At 51.2% G+C, this 12,912-nt stretch overlaps 1 protein-coding gene across 4 annotated transcripts in view; it reads left to right on the forward strand.

Annotated features, from left to right (window-relative positions):
* The window catches only part of iqce (IQ motif containing E), a 130,178-nt gene that overhangs the window by 113,167 nt on the left and 4,099 nt on the right, over positions 1 to 12,912 (forward strand). The window lies entirely within an intron of this gene.

Below are 12,912 nucleotides of genomic sequence, written 5' to 3' on the forward strand. Positions count from 1 at the left end.
CTGGACTCCCGGGTCTTCCGACACTCCCAAGATCGCCACTTCTGGACTCGGGACCACCTTTACCTTCATGACTTCCGACATAACGTCTGCGAACCCATGCCATAATCCCCCAAGCTTCAGACGGGCCCAAGTCGAATGCTATTTATAACTTTTCTCAAGTAAGGAGGCCAGAATTGTCCTCTATATTCCTGTTCAATTATGGCAAAACTTCCTTACTTTTATAATACATTCCTCTTGCAATAAACAGCAACATTCCATTTGCTTTCTGAATTACTTCCTGAACTTGCTTATTAACTTATTGTGATTCATTTTGTCCACCTATATATATACTCCCAGGTTCCTCTGCTCCTGCACCCTTTTTCAAATTATACTACTTATTTGACCAACATGAATCACTTACAAACAAAATGACTTGCTTTATACTTCTCTGCATTAAATTTTATCTCCCAGGTGTGCATCCATTCCACCTACCTGTCCATTCCCTTTTTTGAAGTTTGAATACAGTTCAAAGCTCACAGTTCCACAATAGTTCCAAGTTTCATGTCATCCTCAAATTTTAAAATGTCCTGTACACCAAAGTCTAGGTCATTAATATATATATATCCGGAACATCTGGAATCCTAACACCAACCCTGGGGAACTCCACAATAAACTTCCCTCCAACCAAAAAAACAACTCTCCATCGCTACTCTCTGTTTCATGTCACCCAGTCAATTTTGTACCCATGTTACTATCCTTTTATTCCATGAGCTCTTAACTATTCCAACAAGCCTGTGGTGGTTTGATCAGATGGTTTCTATCTCTGCGTTTTTTTTTAAATAGGTGACTGAAAACATTTTGGATGCTCGAAGCAGAACCCAAAATTCTGTCAGTTTGGGAACCATTCCTTTGGATTGGAAAATTGCACATTCTACAGTGCTATTTAAGGAAGGTGACAGAAGCAAACTAAGGAATTATAGACCAGTTTGCCTAACATCTCTTGGGAAATGTCTAGCGTCTATAATTAAGGACAGTGTGTCTGAACACCTTGAATATTTTCAGCTGAGCAGAGGCAGCCAACATGGCTGATGAATCTGATTAATTTTTTTTTTTTTTTTTTGAAGAGGTGACTAAAGAAGGGAACAGGGGAATTTATATGAACTTCCAGAAGGTATTTGAGAAAATCCCACTGAAGAGACTTTTGGCTAAAGTTGAAGCTCATGGAATTAAAGGCAAATTATTGACCTAGTTAGGAAATTGGCAAGAGACTGAGGGTAGGGATGATGGGCAGGTATTCTGATTGACAGGAGGTAACAAGTGGTGCCCTGCATTTGGGCCTCAACTATTAACTATATCCAATAATGACTTGGATGATGGGATAGCAAGTCACATCCAAATTTGCTGATGACAGAAAGATAGGTGAAATTGTAAGCAGTGGAGATGGAAGCATAAAATTAATCAAATATAGATTAATCAGATGAACTGAATGGGCAAAAAACTGTGATTAATGGATTTCAATATAGGAAAATGTGAGGTTACCACTTGATCCCGAAAAGTGTGGAATAGGGTATTTTTTAAATGATGACAGCCAATGAGATTTTAGGCTTCATGTACACATATCACTATAATGTCACGAAACCGGGTGGTGCAGTGGTTAGCACTGCTGCCTACGGCACTGAGGACCCAGGTTTGATCCTGACCCCGGGTCACTGTCTGTGTGGAGTTTACACATTCTCCCCGAGTCTGCATAGGTTTCACCCCCACAACCCAAAGATGTGCAGATTAGGTGAATTGGCCATCCTAAATTATCCCTTAATCGGATAAAAAAAAATAATTGGGACTTCCGGGTGCGGCGATGACCAGCTGAGTCGCAAGTTTCGGCAGCTCCCGGTGGAACGGACTTTTGGGCTCTTAAGAGCCCCAACGGCAATTTTAACGGCTAAAAGTACTGTGCAGTGAACCAGAAGGGAATCCCCCCTGGATACGGATGAAAAAAGGAGAGGAAGGTGGCCGGATTGCGGTGGATCCTTTAGAGCAGCGGCAAGGAAGGCAAGCAAAAACCAAGGTGGCGTCGGAAGGTGGCAGTTTAATATGGGGCCCTGAACAACACGAGTTTTTGAAACGCTGCGTGGAAGAACTCAAAAAGGAAATGAAGAAGGAGCTGTTGGCCCCGATATTACAGGCGATCGAAGGGCTAAAGGAGGAGCAAAAGACCCAGGAGCGAGAGCTTCGGGTCGTGAAGGCAAAGGCTGCCGAGAATGAGGACGACATACAGGGCCTGGTGGTGAAGACGGAGATGCACGAGGCACACCATAAACGATGTGTGGAAAGGCTGGAGGCGCTGGAGAACAACGCGAGGAGGAACAACCTAAGGATTCTTGGTCTTCCTGAAGGTGCGGAGGGAGCGGACGTCGGGGCATATGTGAGCACGATGCTGCACTCGTTAATGGGAGCGGAGGCCCCGGCAGGTCCGCTGGAGGTGGAGGGAGCATACCGAGTGATGGCGCGAGGACCGAGAGCAGGAGAAATTCCTAGAGCCATAGTGGTGAGATTCCTCCGTTTTAAGGATAGAGAGATGGTCCTTAGATGGGCAAAGAAAACTCGGAGCAGTAAGTGGGAGAACGCGGTGATCCGCGTATACCAAGACTGGAGTGCGGAGGTGGCGAGAAGGATGGCGAGCTTTAATCGGGCCAAGGCGGTGCTTCACAAAAAGAAGATAAAATTCGGAATGCTGCAACCGGCAAGACTGTGGGTCACATATCAAGGGAGGCACCACTACTTTGAGACGGCGGATGAGGCGTGGACTTTTATCGTGGAAGAAAAATTGGAATGAGCGGGTTATTAAAAAAATAACTTTTGAAACAAAGTGGTGGGGCGAGTATGGGGGGCGAAGAGGGGGGAAAGAGGAGCTTTATGTTATTAATCCTGCGATGTGGTAACTTTTCTCTCTTCCACAGGAGGTGGTGGGGGGAGGAAAGGAGGTGGAGGAGATGGGGCGTTGGCCATTGGGGGCGGGGCCAAGGGGGAAGCGCGGGCTCGGTTCCCGCGCTATGATAATCATGGCGGGAATAGGGAAGCAGGAACGAGGGGGCGTCGCACGGTGCGAGCCGAGGTCACGGGGGGGAAGCCGAGGTCGGCCAGAGTTTGCTGACTTCTGGGAGCAACATGGGGGGTGTAACTACGCTAGTGGGGGATCTAGCGGGGAGGGGGAAATTATTGGGCTGCTGTTGCTGGGGAGAGGGGGGAGCTGGCGTGGGGTGGGATGGGCGGGGGGCACCGCCTGGGGGGGGACACAGCTGCGTGGGAACCGGGTGAGGAGCTGGAAAAAGGGGATGGCTAATCGACAAGGGGGGGGGGGGGGGTAAAAAGCCCCCAACCCAGCTGATCACGTGGAACGTGAGAGGGCTGAACGGGCCGATAAAGAGGGCACGGGTACTCGCACACCTTAAGAAACTTAAGGCAGACGTGGTTATGTTACAGGAAACGCACTTGAAACTGATAGACCAGGTGAGACGACGCAAAGGTTGGGTGGGGCAGGTGTTCCATTCGGGGCTAGATGCGAAAAACATGGGTGGCTATATTAGTGGGGAAGCGGGTAATGTTTGAGGCAAAGACTATAGTGGCGGATAGCGGGGGCAGATACGTGATGGTGAGTGGCAAACTACAGGGGGAGACGGTGGTTTTGGTAAACGTATATGCCCCGAACTGGGATGATGCCAATTTTATGAGGCGTATGCTAGAACGCATCCCGGACCTAGAGATGGGAAAGTTGGTAATGGGGGGAGATTTCAATACGGTGTTGGAACCAGGGCTGGACAGGTCGAGGTCCAGGACTGGAAGGAGGCCGGCAGCAGCCAAGGTGCTCAAAGATTTTATGGAGCAGATGGGAGGAGTAGACCCGTGGAGATTTAGCAGACCTAGGAGTAAGGAGTTTTCGTTTTTCTCCTATGTCCACAAAGTCTATTCGCGAATAGACTTTTTTGTTTTGGGAAGGGCGTTGATCCCGAAGGTGAGGGGAACGGAGTATACGGCTATAGCCATTTCGGATCACGCTCCACATTGGGTGGACTTGGAGATAGGGGAGGAAACAGAAGGGCGCCCACCCTGGAGAATGGACATGGGACTAATGGCAGATGAGGGGGTGTGTCTAAGGGTGAGGGGGTGCATTGAAAAGTACTTGGAACTCCATGATAATGGGGAGGTCCAGGTGGGAGTGGTCTGGGAGGCGCTGAAGGCGGTGGTTAGAGGGGAGCTGATATCAATAAGGGCACATAAAGGAAAGCAGGAGAGTAGGGAATGGGAGCGGTTGCTGCAAGAACTTCTGAGGGTGGACAGGCAATATGCGGAGGCACCGGAGGAGGGACTGTACAGGGAAAGGCAAAGGCTACACGTAGAATTTGACTTGCTGACAACGGGTACTGCAGAGGTACAGTGGAGGAAGGCACAGGGTGTACAGTACGAATATGGGGAGAAGGCGAGCAGGTTGCTGGCCCACCAATTGAGGAAAAGGGGAGCAGCGAGGGGAAATAGGGGGAGTGAGGGATGAGGAAGGAGAGATGGAGCGGGGAGCGGAGAGAGTGAATGGAGTGTTCAAGGCATTTTATAAAAAATTATACGAAGCTCAACCCCCGGATGGGAGGGAGAGAATGATGGGCTTTCTGGACCGGCTGGAATTTCCCAAGGTGGAGGAGCAGGAAAGGGTGGGACTGGGAGCACAGATTGAAATAGAGGACAGTACGAAGTCTTATAACACCAGGTTAAAGTCCAACAGGTTTGTTTCGATGTCACTAGCTTTCGGAGCGCTGCTCCTTCCTCAGGTGAATGAAGAGGTCTGTTCCAGAAACACATACATATATGTATATATATGTTTCTGGAACAGACCTCTTCATTCACCTGAGGAAGGAGCAGCGCTCCGAAAGCTCGCGACATCGAAACAAACCTGTTGGACTTTAACCTGGTGTTGTAAGACTTCGTACTGTGCTCACCCCAGTCCAACGCCGGCATCTCCACATCATGAAATAGAGGAAGTAGTGAAAGGAATTAGGCGCATGCAGGCGGGGAAGGCCCGGGACCGGATGGATTCCCAGTTGAATTTTACAGGAAATATGTGGACTTGCTCGCCCCGCTACTGATGAGGACCTTTAATGAGGCAAAGGAAAGGGGACAGCTGCCCCCGACTATGTCTGAGGCAACGATATCGCTTCTCCTAAAGAAGGAAAAGGACCCGCTGCAATGCGGGTCCTATAGACCTATTTCCCTCCTAAATGTAGACGCTAAGATTCTGGCCAAGGTAATGGCAATGAGGATAGAGGATTGTGTCCCGAGGGTGGTCCATGAGGACCAAACTGGGTTTGTGAAGGGGAGACAGCTGAATACGAATATACGGAGGCTGCTAGGGGTAATGATGATGCCCCCACCAGAGGGGGAAGTGGAGATAGTGGTGGCGATGGATGCCAAGAAAGCATTTGATAGAGTGGAGTGGGATTATCTGTGGGAGGTGCTGAGGAGATTTGGTTTTGGAGATGAATATGTTGGATGGGTGCAGCTGTTGTATAGGGCCCCAGTGGCGAGTGTGGTCACGAATGGACGGGGATCTGCATACTTTCGGCTCCATAGAGGGACAAGGCAGGGATGCCCTCTGTCCCCATTATTGTTTGCACTGGCGATTGAGCCCCTGGCAATAGCATTGAGGGGTTCCAAGAAGTGGAGGGGAGTACTTAGAGGAGGAGAAGAACACCGGGTATCTCTGTATGCGGATGATTTGTTATATGTAGCGGACCTGGCGGAGGGGATGCCAGAGATAATGCGGACACTTCGGGAGTTTGGAGAATTCTCAGGATATAAACTGAACATGGGGAAAAGTGAGTTGTTTGTGGTGCATCCAGGGGAGCAGAGAAATAGAGGACTTTCCGCTGAGGAAGGTAACAAGGGACTTTCGTTACTTGGGGATCCAGATGGCCAAGAATTGGGGTACATTGCATAGGTTAAATTTAACGCGATTGGTGGAACAAATGGAGGAGGACTTCAAGAGATGGGACATGGTATCCCTGTCACTGGCAGGGAGGGTGCAGGCGGTTAAAATGGTAGTCCTCCCGAGATTCCTCTTTGTGTTTCAGTGCCTCCCGGTGGTGATCACGAAGGCTTTTTTCAAAAGGATCGAAAAGAGTATCATGAGTTTTGTGTGGGCCGGGAAGACCCCGAGAGTGAGGAAGGGATTCTTACAGCGTAGTAGGGATAGCGGGGGGCTGGCACTACCGAGCCTAAGTGAGTACTACTGGGCTGCCAATATCTCAATGGTGAGTAAGTGGATGGGAGAAGAGGAGGGAGCGGCGTGGAAGAGATTGGAGAGGGCGTCCTGTAGGGGGACTAGCCTACAAGCTATGGTGACGGCCCCATTGCCGTTCTCACCGAAGAAATACACCACAAGCCCGGTGGTGGTGGCGACTTTGAAAATTTGGGGACAGTGGAGACGGCATAGGGGAAAGACGGGAGCCTTGGTGGGGTCCCAGATAAGAAATAACCATAGGTTTGCCCCGGGGAGAATGGATGGGGGATTTGGAATATGGCAAAGAGCAGGAGTAACGCAATTGAAAGATCTGTTTGTGGATGGGAAGTTCGCAAGTCTGGGAGCGCTGACCGAGAAATATGGGTTGCCCCAAGGGAATGCATTCCGGTATATGCAACTGAGGGCTTTTGCGAGGCAACAGGTGAGGGAATTCCCGCAGCTCCCGACGCATGAAGTGCAGGACAGTGAGATCTCAAAGACATGGGTGGGGGATGGTAAGGTGTCAGATATATATAGGGAAATGAGGGACAAGGGGGAGATTATGGTAGATGAGCTGAAAGGGAAATGGGAAGAAGAGCTGGGGGAGGAGATTGAGGAGGGGCTGTGGGCGGATGCCCTAAGTAGGGTAAACTCATCGTCCTCGTGTGCCAGGCTAAGCCTGATTCAATTTAAGGTGTTACACAGGGCGCATATGACTGGAGCACGGCTCAGTAAATTTTTTTGGGTAGAGGATAGGTGTGCGAGATGCTCGAGAAGCCCAGCGAATCACACCCACATGTTCTGGTCATGTCCGGCAATCCAGGGGTTCTGGGTGGGGGTGACAAAGGTGCTTTCGAAAGTAGTGGGGGTCCAGGTCGAACCAAGCTGGGGGTTGGCTATATTTGGGGTTGCACAAGAGCCGGGAGTGCAGGAGGCGAAAGAGGCCGATGTTTTGGCCTTTGCGTCCCTAGTAGCCCGGCGCAGGATACTGTTGATGTGGAAGGAAGCCAAGCCCCCGGGGGTGGAGACCTGGATAAATGACATGGCAGGGTTTATAAAGCTGGAACGGATTAAGTTCGTCCTAAGGGGATCGGCTCAAGGGTTCACCAGGCGGTGGCAACCGTTCGTCGAATACCTCACAGAAAGATAGAGGGAATGGAAAAGAAGAAGGCAGCAGCAGCAGCCCAGGGGGGGGGAACCAGAAGGACTCTCAGGGTTGTTAATATATATGTATAGGTCGTTGCTATAAATAATTGTATATTGGACTGTTAAATCATATTTTTGGAGAGTGTTTATCTGAGACAAGGCAGTTCTCATTTAGTTTTAGTTTTCGTTTTGTTATATATTATTTATTCTTTGTTTATAAAACAGGTCATTGTTATTTATACTGTTATATTATTGTGTAAAGGATACACAATGTACTGTGATGGTTGACCAAAAATTTTCAATAAAATATTTAAAAAATAAAAATAAAAATAAAAAATAATTGGGTACTCTAAATTTATTTTTTAAAATAATGTCACAAAACAGGGACATAAAATACCCAAAAGTCGAATGGAATTCTGGCCTTTATATCTAGAAGAAACAAATACAAGGGATAGAATTCATGCTTCAGCTATTCAAAGCTCTGGGTAAAACACACTTTGAAGTACTGCGAGTATTTTTAGCCACCGTACCTTAGGAAGGATATTTTTTTCCTTGGCAAGAATACGGCATCAATTTATTAAAATGACAGCTGGACTCGAGGTTTATTTATTTTATTTTTTAAAATATGTTTTTATTAAGAATTTCTCAACAATTGTCAACCATACAACCCCCCCCCCCCCCCCCCCCCCGAGAATGCTCGCATAGCAAGACATGAACATGGCAAGTCAATAAGATACAGAACTTTGTACATTGGATTCCTCCCGTATATGTCAGTTTTCCGGATCATTCATGTGTTTTCTTGCTCAAATGCCCCCCAGAAACCCCCCCCTTCATCTAACGCTCCGCGAGATAGTCTAGGAACGGTTGCCACCGCCTGTAGAACCCCTGCGCAGACCCTCTCGAGGCAAACTTTATCCTCTCCAACTTGATAAACCCTGCCATATCATTTGTCCAGGCTTCCACGCTGGGGGGCTTTGCCTCTTTCCACATTAACAAGATCCTTCGCCGGGCTACTAGGTACGCAAATGCCAGAATGCCAGCCTCTTTCGCCTCCTGCACTCCCGGCTCGTCCTCTACTCCAAATAGTGCTAGCCCCCAGCTTGGCTTGACCCGGAACTCCCCTCCAGAACCCCTCCAGTGCCGGGCATGACCAAAACATATGGACATGGTTCGTCGGACTTCCTGAGCACCTCCCACATCTGTCCTTCACCCCAAAGAACCTACTCAGCCTCGCCCCCGTCATATGCGCTCGATGATCCACAATCACCTTAAATTGTATCAGGCTAAGCCTGGCACACGAGGAAGAGGAATTAATCCTACTTAGGGCATCAGCGCATAGCCCCTCAATCTCCCCCAACTCCATTTCCCATTTACCCTTCAGCTCCTCTACCAAAGCCTCCCCCTCTTCTTTCATCTCCTGGTATATCGCCGACACCTTGCCTTCTCCGACCCATACGCCCGAAATCACCCTATCTTGAATCCCCTGTGCCGGGAGCAGTGGGAATTCCCTCGCCTGCCGCCTCACAAACGCCCTCTCTTGCATGTACCTGAAGGCATTTCCCAGGAGTAGTCCAAATTTCTCCTCCAGCGCCCCTAAGCTCGCAAACATCCCATCGATGAACAGGTCCCCCATTCTTCTAATCCCTGCCCGATGTCAGCTCTGAAACCCCCCCATCCACCCTTCCTGGGACAAACCGATGGTTATCTCTGATCGGGGACCACACCGAGGCTCCCATCGCACCCCTGTGCCGTCTCCACTGCCCCCAGATCTTTAGCGTTGCCGCCACCACCGGGCTCGTGGTGTACCTTGTCGGCGAGAGCGGCAGCGGTGCCGTCACCAGCGCCCCCAGGCTCGTTCCTTTGCAGGACGCCCTCTCCAACCTCTTCCACACCGCCCCTCTCCCTCCATCACCCACTTACGGATCATCGCCACGTTGGCTGCCCAGTAGTAGCCACCCAAATTCGGCAACGCCAACCCTCCTCTATCTCTGCTACGTTCCAGGAACCCCCTCCTTACCCTCAGGGTCTTGCTCGCCCACACAAATCCCATAATGCTCCTGCTTACCCTCTTAAAGAAGGCCTTGGTAATCCCAATTGGCAGGCATTGGAATACAAAAAGAAACCTCGGGAGGACCACCATTTTAACCGACTGTACCCTACCCGCCAGCGAGAGTGGCAACATGTCCCACCTTTTAAAATCCTCCTCCATCTGTTCCACCAGCCGCGTCAAATTAAGTTTGTGCAGTGCTCCCCAGCTCCTAGCTACCTGAATCCCCAAGTATCGAAAGCTCCTTTCCGCCCTCCTCAACGGTAGGTCGTCTATCCCTCTTCCCTGATCCCCCGGATGCACCACAAAGAGCTCACTCTTTCCCACATTGAGCTTATAGCCTGAAAAGTCTCCAAACTCCCTTAGGATCTGCATGACCTCAACCATCCCCTCCACTGGATCCGCCACATACAGCAACGAGTCGTCTGCGTACAGCGACACTCGATATTCCTCTCCCCCTCGGACAACCCCCTTCCATTTCCCCGACTCCCTTAACGCCATGGCCAAAGGTTCAATTGCTAATGCAAACAGCAGAGGGGACAGGGGGCACCCCTGCCTCGTCCCTCGATACAGCCGGAAATACTCGTGACCACACTCGCCACCGGGTCTCTATACAGGAGCTTAACCTAACTAATAAACCCTCCCCCGAACCCAAACCTCCTCAACACTTCCCAGAGATACTCCCACTCTACCCGATCAAAGGCCTTCTCCGCGTCCATGGCTGCCACTATCTCCGCCTCTCCCTCCACCGATGGCATCATTATCACATTTAGGAGCCTTCGCACATTAGTATTTAGCTGCCTACCCTTTACGAATCCCGTCTGGTCCTCGTGAATCACCCCCAGGACACAGTCCTCAATCCTCGTAGCCAACATTTTTGCCAGCAACTTCGCATCTACGCTGAGGAGCGAGATCGGTCTATACGACCCACATTGCAGTGGGTCCTTATCCCGCTTCAAGATCAAAGAGATCGTCGCCTCCGACATTGTCGGGGGCTGGGTCCCCCCCTCCCTTGCTTCATTGAAGGTCCTTACCAGCAACGGGGCTAACAGGTCTACATATTTCCTATAAAACTCCACCGGGAACCCACCCGGCCCCGGGGCATTCCCTGCCTGCATGCTCCCCAGTCCTTTAACCAGCTCCTCCACCCCAATTGGTGCCCCCAAACCAGCCACCTCCTGCTCCTCCACCCTCGGGAACCTCAGTTGGTCCAAGAATCGTCGCATCCCCTCTTTTCCCCATGGGGGCTGGGACCTATACAGCTCCTCGTAAAAGGCCTTAAATGCCTCATTCACTTTCACCGCACTCCGCACCGTAGTTCCCCTGCCATCCTTGACTCCACCTATTTCCCTCGCTGCCATCCTCTTACGGAGCTGATGTGCCAGCATCCGACTCGCCTTCTCCCCATATTCATCTATCGCCCCCTGTGCCTTCCTCCACTGTGCCTCTGCCTTCCCTGTGGTCAACAGGTCGAACTCCGTCTGGAGACTTCGTCTCTCCCTGAGTAGTCCCTCATCAGGAGCCTCTGCATATCTCCTGTCCACCCTTAAAATCTCCCCCACTACCCTCTCCCTTTCCCTGCCCTCTCTCTTCACCCTATGAGCCCTGATGGAGATTAACTCTCCCCTGACCACCGCCTTCAGCGCCTCCCATACTACTCCCACCTGCACCTCCCCGTTGTCGTTGGCCTCCAGATACCTTTCGATGCACCCTCCCGCACACTTCCTCGCCTGCCAGCAGTCCCACATCCAACCTCCACAACGGGCGCAGCCGGCATCTTCCCCGTCCTAGATCTGGAACGTTCTAATGCTGGGTCCAGCACCGTGTTAAAATCCCCACCCATTATCAAACTCCCTACCTCCAGGTCTGGAATACGCCCCAACATCCGTTTCATGAATCCAGCATCGTCCCAGTTCGGGGCATATACATTCACCAGTACCACCTCCGTCCCCTGCAACCTACCACTCACCATCATGTATCGGCCTCCATTGTCCGCTACTATGTTTTTGACCTCAAACGACACCTGCTTCCCCACCAGTATTGCCACCCCTCTATTCTTCGCATCTAGCCCCGAATGGAACACCTGTCCTACCCATCCCATCCTTAACCTGACCTGATCTGCCACCTTCAGATGTGTCTCCTGAAGCATGACCACGTCTGCCTTCAGTCCCTTTAGGTGCGCGAACACTCGGGCCCTCTTAACCGGCCCCTTTAGGCCTCTCACATTCCACGTGATCAGCCGGATTGGGGGGCTAACCCCCCGCCGACTAGCCATCTCCTATCTTAGGCCAGTCCTTTCCTGAGCCAGCTCCACCCCCTGTGGCGCAGCTCCTGTTGCGGCCATTATCCCAGTTCCCTCATCCCCGAGTCTCGCCTCCCTCCAGCACCGACGCCCACATTCCCCATCATCTCGTCTTCAGAAAAGAAAAAAAGGAATTTTAACCAGAATTCTACCCACATCCCCATCCGTCATCCCACCCATGAAGTATTCTTTACCCATATTTACAACCCCGTATACAACCAACATCTCCCCCACAACCACATCCCCTCAGTTCGAGTCCAATTTTTCCGTTTGAATAAAGGTCCAAGCCTCTTCTGGCGTTTCAAAATAATGGTGTCTGTCCTGATAAGTGACCCACAGTCGCGCAGTCTGCAGCATGCCGGACCTGACTTTTTTTTTTGTGCAGCACTGCCTTGGCCCGGTTGAAGCCAGCTCTCCTCCTTGCCACCTCCTGGTAAACTCGGATCACCGCATTCTCCCATCTACTGCTCCGCACCTTCTTGGCCCATCTCAGAACACTTTCTTTGACCGCGAAGCGATGGAACCTTGCAACTATCGCCCTTGGCGGCTCATCAGCCTTAGGTCTCCTCGCCAGGATCCAGTGAGCCCCTTCTCGCTCCAGGGGGCTCTGAGAGACCTCCGCACCCATCGGCGAATGGAGCATCGTGCTCGCGTACGCCCCGGCATCAGCTCCCTCCACTCCTTCGGGAAGACCCAGAATCCGGAGATTCTTCCTCCAGGACCTCTATTCTCTCGGCCCACCTCCTGTCCACCGCCTCGTGCGCCTCCATCTTTACCGCCAGGCCCAGGATCTCGTCCTCGTTCTCATTTGTTTTATCTCTCACCTCGCGAAGCTCCACCGCCTGGGCCTTCTGGGTCTCCTTCAGCCCCTCGATCGCCAACAGCATTGGCGCCAGCACCTCCTTTTTAAGCTTCTCCACACAGCGCCTGAGGAACTCCTGCTGGTTCGTCCCCCATGCTGCTCGATCTCCGCCCTCCTGCTTTTTCCCCCTCGTTTTTGCCGCCGCTCCAGAGCCTCTTTTTCCGCTGCTCCACCGCTAATCTCAGCCATACAACGTAAGGGGGACCTTACTTCACCTTCCCACACGGGATTAAATCAAAAAAGTTCCGTTGGGGCTCCTCTGGAGAGCCCAAAAGTCCGTTATCGCGGGAGCTGCCGAAATGTGCGGCTTA

The sequence above is a fragment of the Scyliorhinus torazame genome, chromosome 17, assembly GCF_047496885.1.
Source record: "Scyliorhinus torazame isolate Kashiwa2021f chromosome 17, sScyTor2.1, whole genome shotgun sequence".
NCBI classification, from domain to species: Eukaryota; Metazoa; Chordata; class Chondrichthyes; order Carcharhiniformes; family Scyliorhinidae; genus Scyliorhinus; species Scyliorhinus torazame.